Genomic DNA, 23,611 nt, shown 5'->3' with positions numbered 1-23,611 from the left:
GACATGTGACAGGCAGCATTCTCCAAGGTTCTGCACTGGGATTTGTGGCACAGAACAAATTTAGAATGATGTGGAAACACCAATGTGGTGATATTGCTGATGTTTATTTTTCAGGGTAGTTGAAAAGAGCAGTCTTCAACGATTTCAAGAGAACCTCATGAAACTGAATGACTGTAGATAATACCACAGCAGAAATTCAAGATACATAATAATAAAGTCAGTCTTAAGGGAAAAAACAATATATCCTAATTTCCAATGTAAAATGATGTTTTCCAAGCTAACCATTACCACTCAAGCAAAATTTTGAGATTATTATAAATAATTACATAAATACAATTCAGTGCTCAGTAGAAGTTAAAAGAGCAAACTGAATAATAAGAATTCTTGGAACAGGAACAGAGGCCAAAAACAAGACCATTATGTCCCTCTATAAATCCAGGGTTTACCCATAAATTGCATACTGTATGCAATTCCATTATTCTCATCTTCAGCAGCCCATAATAAAATTGGGAGGGGTTCAGAGAAGGGACACAAAGATGTTCAAAGGTGTGCATTATTTCCAGTTAAGAAGCAAAAGTTTGAGGTTTTATTTTTTCAGGGTCCTGAGTCTGAAAAAGAAATAGCTGAGGAAGACAATGATAAAGGTCCACACGAAGATGATACCCCACAGGGAGAGAGGCACTGCACCTGGCAGGCAACTCAGAGAAGGCATTTGGGGCTGGCTGTCCTGGAAGGGCATTGTAGCATTAATCATAAAAGTAGCAATTTGGCTAACCAAAGTCTGCAGGGAGAGATAATGCCTCATTAAATCAAACACTATACTTGGAAAAGAGATGACAAATTTCTGGGTATGCCAATCCTTCAGGTTATTTGGCATCTACCAGACTATACATCTGGCAAGAAAATGTTTCTTTCAAGGCTGGTATTGAAATGTCTTACACCTTTCCCTTTTTCTAATGACTTGATTGCTATTTTGTTCTCAGTGCACAGCACATATTGGTTGTTTTACTGTCCTCCATGTACTGGCTGAAGCTTACATGATTTAGCTGAGGTGAGAACGGTAGCTCACAGAAGGGATCCCCCCCACCCTTCTCCTGCTCATTGCATGGGGAGTTGGAGCCTGTGGCTCAACATTATGCACTTCTGCAGCATCTACATTAACATGAACACGAGCCAGTGCAGGAAAACCTTAGCCACTCTTGAGCCTTGGTTCCTTAATTAGAGACTTTTTTTAAAATTAAAAATTAAAACAATTCCAAACAGGACGAGGGCTTCCCACTGTAACAGGAGTGTTTAACAGGGTGGAGATAGCAGGGCAGCTGTACATTCTCTTTTTTTCTTGCTGGCAAGACAAACATGTAATTGATATTATTCAGCAGTGTCAGTGCATCTGCTCATGCCATTGTGTTACAGGCTGATAAGGAAGAAATGCAGGAATCTGGGAAACTGCTGTAGCTGAGCTCTCATCTGGGCTGCACACTATGATTGTATCTTCTCTGATTTACAGTCCAGAATATTCAATTTTTATTATACACAATCAGGAAGCAGGCTGCATTTTCTCTCCTCTGTGGTAATCCAGTGGAACAAGAGCTTTTTATCTTACAATGTCTCCTCCGGCACTCACGGAAGAGAAATCTTTAACGTAACAGAATGATAGAATATCTGTTAAATGCAAGGCTACTGAGTACAAGTTATTTGTCCTCGTGGACATTATTGTTCCATTATTGGAAGTTAAATACATTTGCCATGCCCTGTTACCTCAGTGACTTAAAGAGCACGTCAGTAGAGCTCTACCCACGTTGCTGTCACCTGTGATCTCCCTAGAAGTCTCTTTCAGAAGCAGCAGCAGCAAGAAAAGGAAACAAGAACAACCCAATAGAATCAGCAGGACTGCCACAATGCACACCAGGGGCACAGTCATTAAAATGCTGGAGAATTAGTTTCAGTCTGGAAATTATCCGTGACCTAAATGCCTTTTATAGATTACCAATCCTAATGACGTTTTGCCTAATGGCACATTAAAAACAGTTGTCCATCATTTGTAATTAATAGTTGAAAGCAAACAAACAGCCATATGTCTGATAGCATAACCTCAATTCTGTAAACCAAGGTAAGTGTTTCATTTTATCCACATAAGTAGCTCTTTTAACTTCGTACATACAGAATTCCAGGAAAACAACTGCATTCATCTGCACTTGCAAAATCAGAGCCAAGGATCATTGCCAACCTTCTCTTCTCAAAAAGCAAAACACGTACTTTCTTTTTGTTCCAGGGCACTTGTGGTAGAGACTGGTTAATCTTTTTGTTGTGAGGTCACAGTGTGGGAGAGGGAGTTGGGAGGGAATGTGTAGAAAGAAGAAGAAAAACAATAAAGTAAACATTTCACAACAATCTCCAATAAAAGCCACCACAAGACATGCCAGCACTGCCAGATGGATTGGGTAAATATGAATTTCAACAGATTTTCCTCAGAGATGCTCTCCTAACTTGAAAAGCTACTCTGTGAGTTGATTTTATGGTTTGGATTTATTGCATCTCAGCAGCTTCAGCCTAGATATGTTCCATTTAAGAGAAAAAACACAAAGCTAACAAAATCCCCTTCTTAACAAAAAATTACTTCCCAGAGGAACAGAATAACTGGACTATTTGATACAAATTTGTCATACTCTACCTTAGAACTATTCCTGAAGTTTTATTACTTTTCTTCCTTCCACATGGTCATTTGAAATTTAGTGTTGCTCTACAAGCTAGATCAGCTCCTGTACACAAGGGTGAATACATATCTGCAAGGTGCAGTGGTTCCTGTGCATACTATGCACAAGCAGCTATACATCATTGGCCCAAGAGATATGAAACTGTAGGCAAGTAAAGAATGCATCACAGTTAAGCACCACATATATACCTGGGGATTCAGCAGCTGCATGCCTCGTCAGGGCTCTCTGAACCACAGCCCAGCAGATGAAAGCATGCACACACTGAAGTATTACCTGAACCAAAACCAACCACAGCAAGTTTCTGAGAGCAGATATTTGCAATTGCTTGTGAAGAGCTGAAGTATCCTTCAGACCTGCAAGCTTTTATTCTGGGCTCTTACCACTAATTAAGTGGGTCAAAACTAGGTCCTTTCAGTAGAACAAATATAAACATAGGCTTACAAAAGAAGCCACAGGCGTATTGCTTTATATGTTATTAGTGAAGGGGCATAGTTTGGCAGCCTGGGAAAACATTTCATTAAAATACCCAATCCAAGTTGAATGCTGGGCTGCATACAGGTATTGACCTCAGTCGAAACTGCTTTGCTACCAATTATTATGGCAAAGCAACTTTGGCAACAACAAAGTCTTCAGACATCTCTCAAAGTAGTCTCCTGCCTGTTCAGCTCCAGCTGCAAGTGCACCGTGGGATTCTCATGGGTCCTTCTGCCCGTCTCAGAAGGAGCTCATTAGCCAAGCATCACGGCCAAGTCTTTATCACCTGCCATCTGCCCTGGACCAGAGGCTCCCACACAGTGTTTTCCACCTCCACTCTGTATTTCCATTCTGTTGCAGTCTTTCACAGAAAAAAGAGATGAGCAGACCTTTGCTGTGAAAAGCTGAAGGCAGCCAAGCCCCACAATTTCAGCATAACCAGAATTACAGGCCCTGGACAGTGTCCTTCCAGATCACTGCACAGTGTCCACCTGCACTCCAACAATTAATCCACCTGCACAGTGTCCTTCCAGATCACACTGAATTGCAGCAGAAGGCTATTATTAAGAGTGAAAAATAAGGGAAAGGTAAAGAACGCCAGAATCATAGTTGCATTCAAAACATCATTGGGACACAAATGTTTTTACTTAGCCAAGACAAGTCTGTTGCTTTGGAATTGATTCTCAGCTTGATTTCAGGGTAAAAGTTGGTGCTCTGAAAATTACTATTGCTTTATTATTTCTTTTGTTTTAATATTTTCAGAAAATTTTGTTCTAACTTTGCCTTCTTCATTCATTAATTCTTTCATAAAAAGTAAATGTTTAGGGTAACATTGATTTGCACTTTAAAAAAAGAAAAATTTAAAAATCTGAATATGAGTTTTGTCTGTAAATGAAAAGAAAAAAGAAAATGGAAAATTGTGGGAAATTTTTGAAATTTTTACCCAGAACTATATGATTGGAAGATGCTGTAAACCAGCCCTTACCCTGCAAATGCTTTTGCTCAATCAGTATTTCTGATTCTCCCTGTGGATGATATTATTTGTTGACAAGTATTCAAACCACACTCAGACAAAATAATTATGTTGTTACTCTGACATTGAACTTTGTTGTGATGTTCTTTATCCCCACTGCCCCTTCCCAGGCTCCACAGGAGTGTCCTGGACGTTTCTGCATGACCTTGTCCAGCTGTGACCTCCCCTTTTCCTACCACAGACAAAATATTCTTGTCCCAGTTATATATTTTCCTTTAACACCACTTCACAGCCACTGCTTCACTTCTTCCTGCTCATCACAAAGGTATTTTTATTTCCCAAACCAAGCTAACCATCGCTCACTGGAAGTCTGCAGAAACAGAGGCCGGGATGGAAAAACAGAAACCTGGAAAGGTGGAGCTGTCCACAGCTACTCATACCTCTTCCCATCCAACATTGCCTGCCTGTGACAAGCAGGTAGCCATGGGAAAAGCCTTCTACACACTCCATCAAGCCCCTTCAAAAACACATACACTAGTCAACCTGAGACAGACTCACAACACTCATTATTTCAGCCCGTGCAGACAAATCTACTGAAGTAATAGGAAACTTAGTTAAAAATAAATAAAAAGTCTTCTAATGGAAACCATTAAACAACCTTAATAAATAATTTTTTTGCTGCTGAAGGAGGAGACATCCTTTCTACAACATGAGCCTGACTCCTCTTCTTAGAGGGTATTTTCCCATATTTTCCCTCTCTCCCTACCTGTGTTTATTGTGCTTCCTCCCACTCCTTTAATCTCTCATGTTCCCTCCCATGTTTTCAGCAAAATCTCATCAAAATGGACCAAGGCCTGGCTCACTCTCTTCTTCTGTGGATGAGAACTCATTGTGCCATCTCAAGAGCAAGCTTGGGTATCCAGGCAGTCATGGCAACTGATGCCAGCTCTCTTATTTATAATTAGTTCATGGCTTTTAGAAATGTAAACTAACTTATATTTTACCTGACCAAGCTAAAAATTTCCTTCTCATTTAAAATGAGGAATAGAAGGAAGCTCTGCCATTTCTGGAACACAGCACAGCAAGACTGGTGACCTGCTGCTAGCTAGGAGACAAGGATGATCCAGCATCTTCAAATCTTGCTATTATATTCATTAAAAAGTGTCCTTAGGGGAGATAGATTAGAAAAATACCTAGTCTGGGCAATTAGTTGTTATCTGATTTAATTAAAGGGCTGTGTGCTGATAACTACACAGACAATGGTAAACATCCACAGAAGTTGCTCATTCACCCACCTTTTTTCCCACCTTAGAAAGGTATTAGAAGTACACATGAACCAAACAGTTCATCATCTCCAAAACAGAAAATATATACTTTGCTCCATTAACTCAATTAACAATTGCAAAATAAAAGTGGGCAAAGAAATTCTGAGACCCTGGTATAGCCACCAAGAATCTGAAAGTCAGAAATTAGGCTTGAAAATAATTTCCAGTGTACAGGTGTGAACTAAAGTACACCAAATAGTGAGCGAAGTTGTTATGAATTTAAGGGCTTAGATACAGCACATTAAGATGAAAAATCTATATCAGCATAAATAGTGCATTACAAGAAAAAACCTTTAAGTGTAGAGACCCAGAGGGTGCAAGCTTTAAAGCAAGATTAACACTCCACCTTGAGCCCAGTATGTATCAGAACGACCACAAAACAAGAGAACAGTACAAGTAGCATTTGTAAAACAAGGTAACATTATCGAAAACAACATTTCCAAAACTTCAATTTCACCAAAAAGCCTGAGGGCTGGGGTTCAGTGTTCTGCTCTCTGCTGTCTGTGGAGGGCCAGCCTCCAGCACAGCAGGACTTCAATCCTGTGTTCAGAAAAGAGGATGTCACTAGCACTGACCCCGACATGTCCTCCACCATCTGCTCCCTGTCCTGCTGAGCTCAGCAGAAGGATCAGTCACAGGCACTGAGAGGCTTGAGCAGGGCCAGAGAGGGCCACATCATCACCTGGAGCCCCATAACAGTAGACTGCATCAGGCAACTGACAGGGAAGTTATAGAAAATCAAAGGATAAATATCAAGTAGTCCTGAGCTATCCTACTGTCTGAGTGCAAGCTCTCACTGACCTCTTTACAAACAATTATTAAATTTAAGAAATTACTATCTGCTGTCCTTTTGTCCTCTGCCTTCCTACCACACACTTTTCCTAATAACCCCGATTGCACAAATTGCAAAGAGTTTTGGAAAAGTGAAGCATATAAAAAATAGTTGAACTGTCTTTGCTTTGTTTGATTTTAACTACTTCATTGCATAATATTAAAAAGCCTGACTTTGAGTCCATTAGCTTAAAAGAGCAGAAAACAAACAAGTGATGAGGTTTGTCAGGATAAGATGCACAAAAAGACCATTTTATTTCCATCAACCATACCATTTCCAAACAACACGCTATTTGTGTGCACTTAGTATGCTTCCTTCTGGCTCAGTTGGTTTCAGACACATTGGTGATTTATGAGATGCTACAGTGACTGTTCATGCTAACGTGAAAGCATTTGGAACAGCTGCAGAGCCGTAGCAACAACCTCTTTTCTGAAGAAAATAAAGTTCAGCAGGAACCGCATGCAAAGAGATTGTCTGAAAACCAGGGAGACATTTTAAAAGATGGGTCAAGCAAATATCTCACGCTCACCAGAAGACAGAGTTTCACTTTTCTCAGAAAGAACCACATGAACTTCGGGGATTTTTTCCCCCATTTCAATGTGCTGAATCAGCTTACCAAGGGATCAAGGACATCTGAGCCAATTCATGGGCACTGGACTGTGGAGGACCATACAGCCAGCAGGCAAATGCTCCAGAACTGAAACCCTTCCCTGATAGCAGTGATCTGGTAGATGTGCTCTGCCAGTGCCATGACATTACACCCCCATTTGTATCATAAACTCAGAGTCTCAGAGATAATTTTGGCCAGTGAATGGATGAAAGATAAGAGGCTGTCTTCCAAACAGCAATGTCTGGCTGATCCAGGAGGATGGTTAATCGTACAGCAGCAGAACTTCCCAGGCAGAAGGATCAGCACAAAGCCAGAATTTTCATGGGCAGTATTTTATACAGGTAACTTCAGAACAACCACTGCCACAAAGCAGAGGCATAGAGCAATAAGTAAAGTATTTACTGTCTCTCAGCAAAGTGTCGTTTTTGCAAAAAAATTGTGAAAAGGCAAAACTAACTAGAAAATACATCTTTGAAGGTGTCTGTAATGTGCATGATTAGCAGCACTAGACTGCAAAACCTTATGGTCCTTTGTAACCCACTACTTAAATCAGTGCTATTTTCCTGTTTTCTCATATAGAAGACCACAGACAACAGGAATCACAGAGCATACAAAAAGAGCCTCTTTTGCTAGCTGGAGCCTATGGCATACACCTGTTCCCTTGAACACACAAACTTGGGAAAAATGTAGGGAAAAAATACCTTATTTGAGTGCAAACTCTTCAGATTCACTCTTGTAATCCTGAAGGCAATCTTAGCATAACTCATATTATACAAAGAATTTAATGTGATTTCTAGAATTCACTTACATAAATAAGGAAACCCAAACATACAGAACTCCCCTCCGCACACCATCCCAGGAAGGATGACAGAGTTAAAAAAAATAACCTGAAGTTTCCTGGGGAGATTTGATCACTTTTATAAATGCAGTGGAGAAAAGATCCATTTCTGTGCCTCTATTCCCAGGTTTTCCATTGACTGAGTAAGTGACACCTCTACAAGCAGGATTTTCAGCTGTTTACATCCACCCTGTGATATCTTTAGAGACTAAAGAGCTATCAGTGTGCCTGCTGTGATGACCAAACTGAAGTCCATAACTAAACAAACAGACTCACAACCAGTCAGGACTAGGGAGGACTCATCAGCACATCTTTATCTCACATGAGCTGGCCTAATGTTGTGTTTCAGACTTACTTACTTCCAACTAATCCTGTGTCCAATCCCTGCTATCTCTTTCAATTCTATGCTTAATTTAGAAACTACAGTAGCTGTCTTTTGTAGCTAAATTTACTTCAAGGAGGAATGTAGCAGGGCAAGAAACAAACCCAAATGCAAGAATCCTAAATGCATTATTGCCAGGATTATCTGATTTCAATTTTAAAAAGCCAAACCAAACATAGCTATTTTGATTCAGAAAGATCATCAATAATCTTTCAACTCTTCAGTTGTCCTGTGGGTTGGGACCCACAACCATATTTCAAACTCCTTTCAATCATCTTGACTTATGAAAACAGAGGTCATACAGTACAAGACTGTCCAAAAGGGAGGAAACAGCAGTGAAGTAAAAGGAGAAAAAGGCACAGAGACTGCCAGGAGCTACTGCAGCTGAATTTGTGAACTCAATTGTACAGACACTGACATATACTGACATATACTTGCACTCTTTTACTCTTTACTCCCTAAAGCATCTCCAAATAATTTTCTTCCATGGACTTCACTGGCCTCTCTCCTCTTGACTTCATACTGTGCTACCATTTTGCTATGCATTCATGCTGACTTCCATACCAAGCAAACTATTTTAAGAACCTCAGACCTTGGTATAGTTGCAGGATGCCCAGAGCATAAAAATCAGCACACTTCTAAATCCCACCAATGCTAGACACAAACATGATAGATTTCAAAAATACCATAAAGTCAACTAAGTACAAAAAACTCTAGTTATTTTTATGAATTTAAAACTCACCAAATCAACCCATATGAAAAATTTCATGTTTGGACTAGGTCCAGCTAGGCACCCTGCCTCCCCAGCAGCCAGGAACAGAAGCATGAGTGGAAGAAGAATGGTACCATTGTGATAATTGCTGTGGACATTGTGCCTGCAGACTCCCCTAAATCAGTTTGTGTATTCAGTCTACTTCCATTAATTTTACCAAGGACTTCTTGAACAATCCAAGCTCAGCAGTTACTTGTTTTGCTCCAATCTAGCATGAGGTTGCTTTCCTAGTGCTGTTACAGAACACAGAGGGCAAATCTGGATATCCATGGCTTCACATATATAAAGCAGACAAAAAAAATAGCATAGGGAACAAAATAGGAATAAACAGCAAACCTCAATGTGAACCAAACTAACAGGGTTATTTTGGCTACTCTGTTTCATGTTCTTACTTTGGCATCTTGCTGCTTCTCTTTCATGTGGGCAAGAAACCTGGCAGGAGAAAAGAGAGGCAATGACTCTCACTTCGCTCTGAGATTCAGCTGAGTTTTGTCGGTCCAGGTGAAACCTGAATGAAAGGAAGGGAGCTCCAAATCAAGCTCTCCATGCACTTCAGACATCCCCAGTAACTTTTACCCTACCCAGTCTCCAAACAGGACTGTTCAGACCTGGTAGTAGGGGATGAGATATCTGCTTCAGTCCGTGCTTGCAGTTAGAGGGTGAGCAAGGGGGCTTAACACCCACTCCCACATCTCTGACCCTTGATTCTGTGTTGCTACAAACTGCTGTTGTCACCTAATTTGATACCATTGCAGTTTGATGAGCACATGTTGGTAAACAAAGCGGCAATGGAAAGACAGCATCCTGTTTATATTTTACTGCAGGATGATTCATTTACAGTTCTTCAGCAGGGCAGAGTCTGTAATCATGCAAAAGGTCAGCAGTTTCTGCAAGGGCTTTTGCATTTAGTCAGATACTGTTTGGGTTAAAAAAAATCTGGTGTTGATACAATCCTGCTGAACAATCTTCATCTTTCCTGGAAATCAAGAGTTTGACGTAGATGGAGCTTCTTTAATTTAAGGTATGGAAAACTACTCACGATGTTTCAAAAGTTGATTGTCTCTGAGTACAACTAATGTAATCTGCCTGCAAACTGTACCTTCTGCTGGGCACTGGCAATGTGCCACCTCCCACAGATCTCCAAAACCAGCGCTGCCAGACTTGCAATGTGAAGGAACAAGAAATCACCCTAAGCATTAATATCACCTGTTAAATGGGCCTGGAGGAAACTCTGCCATTGGTTGGATAAATAATTACAATAGGTAAATAATCTAAAGTACTTACACTTCTATTATAAAGCACATGGCCTTCGGTATCAGCCACTGAACTTCAGCATTAAGGTATTGAACATAACATCCAACACAGTAGGAGCTCATACATTTCTGATGAGCTATGGTTTCTTCACACTTAGCATTTGCCTGAAATCTTATCTTTCACCCAGTCACTGAGCTGTAGCTTTCACATGTGTTATGTAACATCTTTTCATGGTGAGGCCTCACTGTGAGAGCAACATATGTAGGCAGTGCTTGTCCCCATCTCTGCAGGAGCACACTTCATGAAATCCATGCACGAGCTCTCAGATAAGTTTTTGATTTAGAACTTGACACCAACTCCTAAATATAGCAAACCCTCCAAAGGTGTATCCTCTTTAAACACTAATCTTAGGTCCCCTTTACCAGAATACACACAAGGAACAACCTTCCCCAGAGTCTGACCTTAAAATGCTGTATTATTTATATTACAATCAAATAAACATGGCCTCTGAGAAGATTAGAGCTACTTATTGCATTCCAAATACACCCTCACATAAGTGCTTTCAAGCCAAAGATGTCCTTAAATCAGTAACTGCTTCAACAAGCCCTCGAGGAACTAGGATATAATTATTGCAGCACTAGCTCCTGATTAAGGACTTGTTTGAAAAAGAGTTCATTAGCTTTCATGCACATCTGATTGACTGTGATAGAAGGGAGTAGACAGAGAGCAAGGCACTGCTTCCCCTGCACAGTGCTTAGAGCATCAAATACATGTCTATTAGAAAAATTGTCACCTGCTCATTTTCCACCTCTGCTATACCTTAACCCCTAAAACCTCGGATCTCTCCTTTTCTCACTGACCAAATTATTATTAATAGTTCTGTGCAGGTCAGTCCAGATTGCAAAGAAAATCACAAAAAACAGTGTTCCAGGAAAGTCAGACCTGCTTCCAAAGAGTGCACAATAGAAGGGGGGACACCAGCATGGCTGTGGAAATAACCTGCTGCCTGTTTTTCTCTTCACTCCACTGCTATATAAAATACAGCCATCTTATAGTGATATGAAAAGTAACTCTGCAACTGCTAATACCATATTAAGGCTTGCTCAGGAAAATGTGAATATAGCTACATTTTATGAGAACATTTTAATAAACAGAAAGATTATAAACCTCCACCATGAGAAGGAAGACAGCTAAAACTACCTCACTACTTAAGCAAGACAAAGGCCACTGAAACAGGAACTACAGGAACAATAAGTACATGGGAGTAGGCCGGTCAATTTACCTGGGAATGATCCCCAGCATCAGCTGACAATACCACAAACCCACGGGAAGGAGGGAGCCCCACACGCAGGGAGCCCAGGTGCCAGAAAAAACTCCCCCTCTCAGGTTCCACCCCTGAACATGTGAGCAGTTACTTTGCCTCCAGTTTCCCAATAAGTGCCTACAACCTCACTTGGAATACCCTGGTACTGGCTCTATTTTGATGGAGCATTCTGTGAAAAAAAAATGGGAAGAATGCTGTAGGAATATCAGGAAGGCTCATTTTCTTCATGCCCTGGAATGGCAGAAATGGAGAGCTAATATTTGTCATTCCAGTTACTTATATATTTCTTCAGTTCGTATGGTATTCATTATTTTAGGTCAGACACTAGTGCTGCTTTCAAGAAAGTGGCACAACTTGCAGACAAAATTCTTCATATTTTTAATTCCAGGGAATTATGCCTTGAATAAATAGTTGCAAGCTGTCTGGGAGCAATACCTCTCCCCTGCCCTTATTGAACAGTGTTTGACATTATCAGGTATCAACTTGTTTTAATACACATGCTTTTCACCTGCTGCTAATTCCAGCCATTCATAAGATTTTTTTCCTCAAACTCAGAATTTGTTTTGTTTTCCTAAATATCCATTTGCTTGTTTGTCTTGGCAAAAACATACATGTGTTCACAGTTAAACTTTCAAGAATCTGAGGGGGTCTAAGGGACAGCCACCTTTTTCTCCATGTCCTCAAAGTGATCACATTGGCAGTTACCACTCTGCTGGGCATGGAATACATCTTCCCAAGGTCTGCTTCTCCCTAAGGATCAATTCTCACACTTCTGACTACACAGAACTATTGGATATCTTGACTCTGGAGAGCAACTTCATCTCTAAGAGGAGGTGGTCAAATACCAGGTGTTCAGGCCTGCTAAAACTTTTCCTCTGAGTACTGTACAAAGTGCCTTCCTATCCACTGTGCTTCCAGTCTGCCTCTCCTGCTTTGTGAGCCTTTGCTGCCAGTGATAAACACAGAGGATGGACTGATAGCAGTGAACACAGGCAGTCTCCACTGCCAGCAGTTATTTAGCACTTGGCAATCACGAAAGGCTTGGCAGGGTGGCCACGATCAAACAGCCCTGTACTGGCAATGAACCCTTTTCCCCAGCACGTCTGGGACTCCAGCAGGGCAGCAGCCAGAACTGACACACTGCAAAGGCCAGGGTGGCTTTGCAGGTTTCTGTGGGCAATCACATTTGAGGAACTTAAAAGCTTTCAGATTGTCCCTACAGCAGCAACAACAGGGAAACTCTCGGGGGCTGGCAGCTCTGAAGCTCCCCTGGGCAGCTCTGTAGAGCAGAACTCAGGGCACGTGGCATTTTGGCAGAGGTCACACGGGTTGTTCCCTGGTGTGGCACAGTGCTGCCCGTGGGGCCGTGCACAGCCCCACTGCTGCCCCTGGGCCACAGTGACACACAGCCCCAGCCGTGGCACCACAGAGCCTGGAGCCAGGGGCACCGCCCTGGGGGTGACCCCCAGCAGAAGGTGGGAATGCAAGCCCAGGGTCATATTACCCCACCTCCCAGGGCAAGAGCAATCTTGGCGAATTTTAACCCGCTGCCCATCCTTGGGGATATCCAAAAGCCATGTGGACATGATCCTGAGCAGCCAGCTCCAGAGAGCAAAAAGGCTGGGAAAGATGATCCTCAGCAGTCCCGGAAAGCCTCCACCATTCCACGATTCTGAAATTTGAAGTTCTGTCAGTTCCTACTGAAGAAAGCTGTGTAAATCCTATTTAGCTATACATAATATTCATAAAAATTATGTGACCAGCTCCACCCAGTACTTTTGCTGAGCATTGTAGAACCAGAATAAAATAAGAATTTAAGACTCATAAAACACAAATCAGCATACTTACATGAACATTGCCAGGTGGCCTTAGATCCAAGAAAGTCTTGATTTTCAGTAAAAAAGAAATACGGTTTAATCAAGTTGTCCCTTCATGGCTGCAAATTAAATATTATTCTGATGCATGGGATCTTTGCAGTTTATAAAACCTGTGTATAGAAATACTACAGAAATCCAGAAAGACAAGTGAAATTTGTTTAAATCAATATGAAAATGCTCAAAATCAATAAGACAGGAAATCAATTACTTGCGTTTCTCAATAACCAGAAGAAAATGAAGATTTAATATCTGCAGTTAACAAGTTATAGAAGTATTGGTTTAAAAAAATTGTTTTGCCCCTACCCTTTTATTTTATTCATGTGATGGTTTAGAAATAATATTTATAAATAATTTCAACACAAATTTAATTACTACAAAAGTGTACTTGCATTCAAAAGCCAAGAGCTGCTGATTGATGCTTTTGTTTCCCAAATGTAAACCCAAGCACGCCGTAAGCTCTATAAAACCAACAAACAAACATGATGAGTTCATTGGACTAAGTGTTCACTTTAACCCCAGAAGATATTAATCTGCATGTACAAACACTGTGTGAGAAGAGTTCTCTGTTTCTCAATTACACACTGTGTTTTTTAGACATATGGTAAATAACCTTTGGAAAGGTTACCTCTGATTTTCCTGCATAGTTAGTCAATTCACTCCTCAAACATAAATATTAATCACATTCTCCAGCAAAAAGAAAACTGGTTCTCTTGAAAAGTCCTGAAGAGGGGAACCATTTATCCTGAGGTTGGTGGGTGCACCGGCATCAGTGTGCCCCAGAAGTGACCCCAGCAACAGCCTCATGCCCTGCAGTGCTCCTCCACTTGGGAAAGGCATGGCAGAGGGACAGACCAGCCTCCCTGCTCTGAGGAGAACTGCTTGACATATTTAAAAGCCAATGTGTGGTTAAGTAATACTGAAAAACGAGTGGCCAACACAAGAACTAGCCACTGAATAGATGCTTTCAGAGTGCCTGCACAGGTGCCATCTGCAGGTGATGGAATAGCTAGGTCAGGAAGGAGACAGCATAGTAATATCCAATCTTCTCTTCCAGATCCTAATTTAGATTTATTTGTTCCATACCAACCATACTTGAAAACAACCTGTGAGCACTCAGGCCTTAGAAGAGAGTTTATAGTTTGGTTCATCAAGGCAGGATTTTAATCAGTAACATAGACAGATAACTTGTTATTACTCTCAAGAGGTAGTCCCAGACTGGAGGGAGGATAAGGACATCTGCTTACACAAAGCAGCACAAGTTGCAGTCAGGGAGTCCTCTGAACTTTCTCAGGTTGTGAAGCCAGGCACCTTCAGCAAAAGCTTCAGATCTTCCCACTACAACTACCTATGTTCCTTTGAGTACCTGGGGCTTAGAGCCTATAGCAACTGAGTTAAACTTCTAAACAGCATGTCCTTTAGCAGAGAGAGCAGAAAAAAATGAAACATACCCCAAAAAATGAGATGGTTCAAAAAGGAACTAAGGACTGAAATATGATCTGTTTCCAGAGTTGTTATAGAACTAAAGAATTCTACATATATGCATACACACACACACTCAGATGCATTGGTTTTAAGAGTTTACTATGGGATAAGAAAAAAAATAATTAGAAAACTCACAACATATTTTTTAATAGATTTCATATTTTTGCCACAACATCTCCAACAGAAGGTCATGAAAAGTTTAACAAGAAGAATACTTCAATACTTCAGCTGAAGAAAATTCTATTTCCTACTTAAAACTCTCACCTCCAGACCCAGCTGCACACGTACATCACATCATGCAGTGACATTTGTAAGATGGATATGTACCTCTCCTATATTTCACCTTGCTCTATTGTCCATCCACTGCAAACCCAAGTGTCTTCCTCCAAGCACCTGCTGTCTCAGCAGCCTGTCCTTCATGTTTTAGTGTGCATCATGCATTCTGCCTTTACCAGTAGAGCAAGATAGACTACAAAATGTTCTTTCCTATAAAAAAGAATTATTTGGGCCTGTCTTAGAGGCAATGAAAATGATTTTTTGGGTCTGGAGCTGTTAGAATTCCCTCTGCTGCACAGCTCTGCCTCAAGCACTGCGGCACTGCGATGCCATCTGCTTACAGCGCGAGATGCACCCACCACGCACTCCCCAGCCTCTGCACCATTGCTGCCACCACCACCCTGTCAAAGACGTAATCTGCTCTGCCTCTGGCATGATGGGGAGGAATCCTCAGATTTTAAACACTCAGGGTATTGCTGCTGAGTGAAGGGAGAACTGAAATGCCCAAGCTCTTCTTAGAGGGCAAAAAAAGCAATCAAAGAATTGTAAGGAGATGAGGCAGAGGATTTCTTTCAAATTACCCTTTGAACGTGTAGTTTGGGTTGGTCTTTTTTCAAAGGTGTGAAAATCTGGGCCCCGATTTGAATGATGAACAAAGTGGAGGCTTGCATGAGAGAGAGAGCAAAAATTCTTGTGTGGGCAAATGGGGGTTTAATTTTGTTACAGAAGTAACACAAAAAAGGTCCACGGATTTGCTTTCCTGTTCTTGGATGGATGCCTGTTGTTTTCCAAGGAGACAGAGACAAGAGTGGGCACCTTTATTTCACTTTGACCTATATTAATTATCGAAGCCCTATCATAAAAGAAATTTGTGCTATGCAAATGTTTGATCTCCAATACACATGTAGCCTTTGATTTTTATTTATAAAAATGCTTAAGCAGCTCTCTAGCCCCACAGAGCAAGACAAAGTGTCCACAACTACAGACAGATGTGACTGAGGAACTGAAGGCCATTTAACAGAGGACACAAACACCTGCAGCATCTCCTTCTCCAACAGTTTGGTTAAAAAAGAAACTAGGGAGGAGTGTTGCCCATCTCCCTGAGGAAGAGGCACTATCACCTTGTATCTGCAAGGACAGGGTGGCACATTAGCATATCTTATTGCTTAACCCCCGTAGGTATGGATAGCTAAAGAAAATTTTCTTCTAATTAAAAGCCAAAAATCAAGTCATGAAGTCTTGTTTTCAGTCATTGTATCTGTTACTCCCACTGCTGAACAGCAAGGGATTTGCTCTCCATCTCTGAATGAGGAATTGCATCTCCAATTAAATTGTTAGCCCGTCAAAATTGAAGATTTTTGTCCAAAAGCTACAAAAACCTGTTATAAGTGCTCATGGCTCATTTCCAACAAGCATCTGCAAGGTAAGACAGAGATTAAAACCTCTTATAAAAATCCACTAGAAAAGAAAACTCCTACAAGTGAGCTGCTTGTTGCAGACTATAGAATGCCATCTTATCCCAGCTCTGAAGAGAAGCAATCTGGCTGCAAATACAAAAATGAGAGCATGTTTCAACTACATCTTTTGCGTCCTCTAGTGTCAGCTTTTAGTGATTAACAGAATCAGAATAAACCTTTTTCTGTTGCCTATTTTAACTGGGTTTTTTAAAGCAAAACAGTACCTGTCCTATTGTGAATTGGCAACCACGTCTCAAAAGAGGCCAAGTTTTAACTGGAAAACATCAATTTTACCCAAACGTAACTGCAAACTTTTAAACAGAATCATTGCAGTACATAAGTACATAAGCCTGCAAACCTCAAACAGGGGATTTACTTCAGGAGGGAATCGCAGCAGAACAGAGAACGCAACTGAGTTTATTTCCATAAACTGTTCTTTAAACTAAGAAACTCTTGTATGCACAGAGTTTGTGTTGCTAAAAATATGTGAGAATGGTCTTTCCCTCCTTGATTTACAACAGACCTAACCATGCAGGCTCTTCTGCTTAAGAACATGGTTAGCCAAATTCCAACATAAAACAGACTGCCATTTCATGCATTTTATGAGTACAGGCATGTATTGTATAAAAGTAGGGTAGTTCCATGAACAGGGTTACTTTCACTGCATTTAGGTGCTGCCACAGTAAAGTATTAAAAAATGCTAGAATACTTAGGTACACTAGTTGAGAAAAACAAAACCATAGTAATAATAGTTCCGCGAAAGCTGTAAGCAGAGCAGGATCAGAACAAGCAGAAGATCTCCAGCACCCTCTTCTGGCTTCTAGAGCCTGCAGGCATCACTGCAAAAACCTCCCTTCTGCTCGAATGGCACAGACAGACCCAGGTAATTAATATGCAAGTAGAGGGGAGTGATGGGGTGCTAGTGCCCTCTGCAACATTGACCTGTATATGTTATCCTATTGTTTTGAAAATTTCAGGAAGAAATTTCAACAGTAGCGGGATCTTTCCTCACACCCACCGTGCATGACACATGATGACAACATCAGCCAGAACATTGCTTCTGCTGGGCACCCCTAACCTTAGAACTGCCATGAAATACCTTTCCTGGGTCCACAGTGCTCCCTGCATCATCCGTGGAGCAGAGCCTCAACCCACTCAGCACCCACCTCTCCCACCACCTGGTCTGTCAGCTCACCTCCCAATTAGGCAAACAACACCATGACCCCCACATCCCACCACAACTCTGCCAAGATTGCCACCGTTTCAGAAGTCACCAAAAAGGTTTCAGCTTTGCTAAGGCTTGCTACATATTAGTTAATGAAATCTGTCCATCCTGGTTTGGTAAATCCTAATAGCTACCTCATATAGCAGAGAGGGGTTCTATCACCTTTTTTTAAAAAAATTAACAGTGAAATTGTGGCAGTACTTTACTCAGCTTCCCTGCCTCCCCCATCCACATACCACTGAGCAAAATCAGAGAGGGGTTCTATCATCTTTAAAAAAAAAAAAAAATAACAGTGAAATTGTGGCAGTACCTTACTCAGCTTCCCTGTCTCCCCCATCCACATACCACTAAGCAAAACTCACTGCTCAGCCAGTGAATTTCACTGACATTTCCTCCACGTGTTTCCATGATTACTCTTTGACAGGGCTTAAACACCCTGTAAAGTACTCAGACATCCACTCAACCCCTTGCAGGTATTTGATGCTTGCACTAGATACAGTCTGCCCTATGCAACAGTAAGCACCTACCTTCCGTCAGTCACAGAACCACAGAAAAAACCTGAGTTTAAAAGGACCCATGAGAGACAATCGGGTCCAACTCCTGGCCCTGCACAGCATCAACCCCAAGAATTACACCATGTGTCTGAGAGAATTGCCCAAACACTTCCTGAAATCTGTCAGGCTTGCTGCTCTGACCACTTCCCTGGGGAGTTGTTTCATTGCCCAACCATTCTCTGGGTGAAGAATCTTTTCCTAATATCCAACCTAAGCCTCCCCTGACACAACTCCAGGCCATTGCCTCGGGTCCTGTCACTGCTCACTCAGAGAAGTGATCAGTATCTATCTTTCCTCTTCCCTTCACAAGGAGGTTGTAACTGCCATGGGGTCTCTCCTGGGTCTCCTCCAGGCTGAACAGACCAAGTGACCTCAGCTGCTCCTCTTGTGGCTTCCCCTCAAGGCCCCTCTCTATCTTTGTTGCCCTCCTTTGGACTCTAATATTTTAGTATCTTTTTATACCAGAAGTACCCCCAGCACTCGCGGTGAGGCCGCCCAAGTGCAGAGCAGAGCAGGACAATCCCCTCCCTTGCCTGGCTGCCCATGCTGTCCCTGATGCCCCCAGGACAGGCTTGGCCCTCCTGGCTGCCAGGGCACTGCTGGCTCATGTTCAACTTGCCATGGACCAGAACCCCAGGGCCCTTTCCATGGCACTGCTGTCCAACCTCTCATTCCCCAGTCTGTCTGTACGTCCAGGGCTGCCCCATCCCAGGTAGAGAATCTGGCACCTTCCTTTGTTGAATTTCATATGGCTGGTCCTTCTCCTAGCAGTTTCTCCTCCCCCAGGCATGTTTCTGAGCTGGGGTGTCACTGTTTGTCCTCACAGCTCTACCCCTGTGTGCCCCCACAGCCCCACCAGGCAGATCAGACCCAGCTCCTGACCCACAGCTGCAGCCAAGCTGCTGAATCCACTGCTGAAGCCTCCTTACTCAGCACAGCCAAGCTGACCATCCTTCATTTTCCCAGCTGTTTCCACCACCCAGACATGAGAGCTATGCCGCTGCAGAGTCCTCTTGAGCCTTGGCTATGACTATTTCTTCAGAAACTGCTTTCCACTCCTCATTAGAGAAGATTCTGCTCCAGCCTTATCTCTCTACCCTCACTCTGTGTAGCGAGCTCTACCTGTAGCTGCTACCTGCCTTTGGGCACAGGAGAAACGAGTCCCAGTGCATGAAGGTGTCTTGTCCATGTCCTGCTCCCTCAGTCCAAACACAGAAGCTTCTGGGCAAGTCCTTTTGATACCAGTTGGCTGTCTCTGCATCACAAAATCTACTAAAAATTCAAAGGAGAGGCCATCTGCCTTTCAGAAAATTTAATAGCAGCCAAAAATTCAAATACAAACCAAAAAAATGACATCCCAGGAAGAACCAAAACAAAAATAAACAAACAAAAACCCACAAAAACAAAAAATCAAAAACAAAAAAAAAATTTAAAAAACCCTGAGCACAAACAAACAAAACACAAAAAATACAACCCAAACAAAAAGGTGAAGAAAAAAGGTTTAACCTATATTGTAGCTGCCCAGTGGTGACCTAGGCCACACGGTGCATAATTTTTATTTTTTTTTACTCCATTTCAATCAAATACCAGTTCCCCCTCCTCAGAGAGCTCTGGCCTCTCTCCCCACTCCTACCCTACTCTTGCAGAGACGCATCTTTTAGATAGGCACACTCCTACACCCTGGGTTACTTGGAGGATGCCCTCTGAATCTCAGACCCCACAGAATTGTGTCTGCACCTAAAAACACCTTAACAATTTTACAGAAGCTCCAGCTTTTTTCTCATCATTTCTTCAGTCTTAATTTTCCCATGCATATGACAGGAAACTAACATCAGGACCATCTTTGAAAGGGCTTTAAACTAGGTCTGAAGGGGAAGGGAATGCAGCTGGGCTCTCTGGAAACAGGCCCAAGGGTGGTAAGCCTGAGTTAGGGATGAAATCAGCAGCCCAGCTGAGGTGCATGGATACCAATGTGCACAGCATGGGCAACAAACAGGAGCTGGAAGCCAAGGTGCAGCAGCAGAGCTGTGATGGACTCACCATCACGGAAGCGTGGTGGGAAGACTCACACAGCTCTGCACTGGATGGCCACAAGCTCTTCTCTTGGAACGGGAGAAGAGGTGGAGGGGTGGCCCTTTATATTAGGGAGGCTTTTGATGCTCTGGGTATTGAAACTAATGACAATGAGGTTGAATGCCTATGGGTAAGGGCTGACATCCTACTGGGAGTGTGTTATCGTTCACCTAACCAGGAAGAAGAGATGGACAACTAATTCTGTAAGCAGATGGAGAATGTTTCAGGATCACCAGCCCTTGTTTTGTAGGTGACTTCAACATACCAGACATCTGCTGGGAATTTCATACAGAGAAAACAGGCAATCCAGGAAGTTCTTAGAGTGTGTAGAGGACAGCTTTTTGTTGCAGCTGATGAATGAGCCCACCGGAGGAGGCACTATGTTAGACCTGTTGTTTGCAAATAGAGATGGGTTGGAGGGGGATATGGTGGTTTGGGGCACAGTGCTCATGAAATTATAGAGTTCTCAGCATTTGGTGAGTGAGGAGGAACATCAATAAGACTCTTACATGGGACTCCCAGAGGGCAGCCTTTGCCCTATTTAGGTGACTTATGCAGAGAGTTCCTTGGGAAGCAGTCTTTAAAAACAAAGGAGTCCAGGAAAGGCGGGCATACTTCAAAACAGAGATACTGAGGACACACAAGGACAGACTGTGTCATCTGTCTCATCTGTGTACTGAAAGATGAGACAATGAGGCAAATATCCTGGATGGGAATGAGGTTTTGAAGGAACTCCAGAATAAAAAGAGGATGTATCATCTTTGGAAGGAGGGTCAGGTCTCTGAGGAAGTATTCAAGGGGGTTGCTAGGGCATGTAGGAACAAAACTAAGGAGGCCAAAGCACAGTTCAAACTTAATTTGGCAACTTTTGTGAAGGATAATAAAAAAACCTTTTTACAAATATATTAACAGCAAAAGGAAGCACAAGACCAGCCTTTTTTCTCTATAGGATGTGGAAGGGAACTTAGTAACTGCAGATGAGTAGAAGGCAGAGGTACTTAATGCCTTCTTTCCCTCAGTCTTTAGTGGAAAGATGGCTTATCCTCAGGACAAATGTGCTCCTGGGCTGGTAGATGGTGTCAGGGAGCAGAATAGTCCCCGCACTATCCAGGAGGAGGCAGTCAGATTTATGAACATCCAAGCTGGGCTGCTTGGATGTTCATAAATCCATGGGGCCAGATGGGATCCATCCCCGGGTGATGAGGGAGCTGACAGATGAGCTTGTGAAGCCGCTCTCCAACAGTCCTGGATCACTGGTGAGGTTCCAGAGGACTGGAAGCTGGCCCATGTGACACTCATTCATAAAAAGGGTGGGAAAGAGTATCTTGGTAATTATAGCCTGGTTGGCCTGACCTCAGTCTTCAAGTAAGTAAATTACCAAAGTTAAGGTAAGAATTTGCATGAACATCCACTAAAATCAGGATCTTGGCTTGCTCACTGCTAAACCTGACATATCGCGACCAGTTTGTTCTCTCAACATTAATCAAAAAAAAGGAACAAGAAATAGGACAACCACATCAAACCTCTGTTGCCACATTCTCTTCATAGAGAAAAGCAAGGCACAATTCTTCCCAAGAATATTTTTCTGAGATTCACATTCTCTGAACCTCAGAGATAGGGAAAACACAATTCTTATCACTTGCTGTGCCTGTGATGTGCCAAAGTAGAATGCAATATGGAGATTGTTTACCCAGAGTGAGGATGTTTTGTTTCCTTGGCCTGTCAGGGCCAGGACAGTGTGTGTGTGTGGGACTGTCTGCTGACAGTCACGAGAGAGTGAGGTGATGAGGGCAGTTCTGCAGTTCCGTGCAGTTATGTGCAGAGTGAGTGCATGGCAGATTCAGTCTAGATGAAATGTATATAGCATAGTATAATAAAGCAATTAACTAGCCTTCTGATATCCATGGAGTCCTCCTCATAATTCTCCCTCCCCTCGTCGGAGTCGCCCTTGCTTTGATAAACCTCTACACAAACTAGTACATGTACAGTGTACACGAACAGTGAAGACATTAACTTTCTTACAGTGAAACAGCATAATCTGGGATCATCATATGCAATAACTGTTGGCTGTAATCCAACACAAAACCAGCCACTAACAGGCAGGGAGAACACCTCACTGTCATCAGAAGACTCACTTCCAACTACATGATCACAACAAACTTATTGTAGACCTTTATTTTTCAAAATTATGAGACTGTTTGTTCCCATTTCCCTCATCACTTAAAATTTTTCCCCTCTTTTGCCACTGAGTTCTCCACAATTGTATCTGCTGGGCTCTGCCAGCCTGCAGATGCATGCTGAGGGGCTTGGTCAGCCAGGGAAAACTGGTTCCACAGTATATTCAGCAGTAAATGAGCAGGAACAGATTCTTCCAGTGGAAACATAAGGTAACTATAACCACAACCAGTACTACCAGTTTCATGTAAAACAATGTGCTTGTTTTTCAGCAGTTTATAACATGACTAAAAAAATCAAATAATAGTAGTTATAATTTATCTGGAACATTAAGATACTTACAAATTGCATTTTCAGAATAACTAATTCCTTTATCTCAATTATGAAGATGTATTTATTCTGTACAAAGATTATTTGTGCATGCCCACTTTGGAGGTGGACAATAAAAATAAAAAACTGAAGCAAATAAAAATAAATGTTCATGTAAGAATTAGGAAAATATCTGTGTAATGCATCAATACATGAGCTTCTTTTCGAAACAATGCCTTTCAATGCATAAAGTAGTGTTTTCAGCTTCTGGTAATGAAACTTTGCATAAACAGTGGCTTGACTCAGCAGGCTGCTTATAGTGTATGTCAATTCCTTACAGATCAGCTCATTTCAGACAGCTCTCATTTTCATTATCCTTACAAACAGCATGAATTGTTACCTAAAGCAATGTTGTTGGAAAAGAAAAAAAATTAACCCAGTCATTGAGGAAGAGGCCCTTCAGCCTGGCTATAATTTAAGGCAGGGAAAAAATGTGATTCTCATGACAAGAGCCACCAGAAAAAAACAATCAAGCACAAACAGCAAGCACAGAAAATAAGTTACTGCTAACAATTCTACAATATCCCCTTGTATTACATTCAAATTCTAATAGAACACATCTATGCAACACTATGTGTGCACATGTATGCTAAACAACTCAAAGCTCTCTTTTTCACCTATCCAT

This window comes from Passer montanus, unplaced genomic scaffold (genome assembly GCF_014805655.1).
Source record: "Passer montanus isolate IOZ18808 unplaced genomic scaffold, ASM1480565v1 scaffold22, whole genome shotgun sequence".
In the NCBI taxonomy this organism is placed as follows: Eukaryota; Metazoa; Chordata; class Aves; order Passeriformes; family Passeridae; genus Passer; species Passer montanus.
This window is presented reverse-complemented; position numbering follows the sequence as displayed.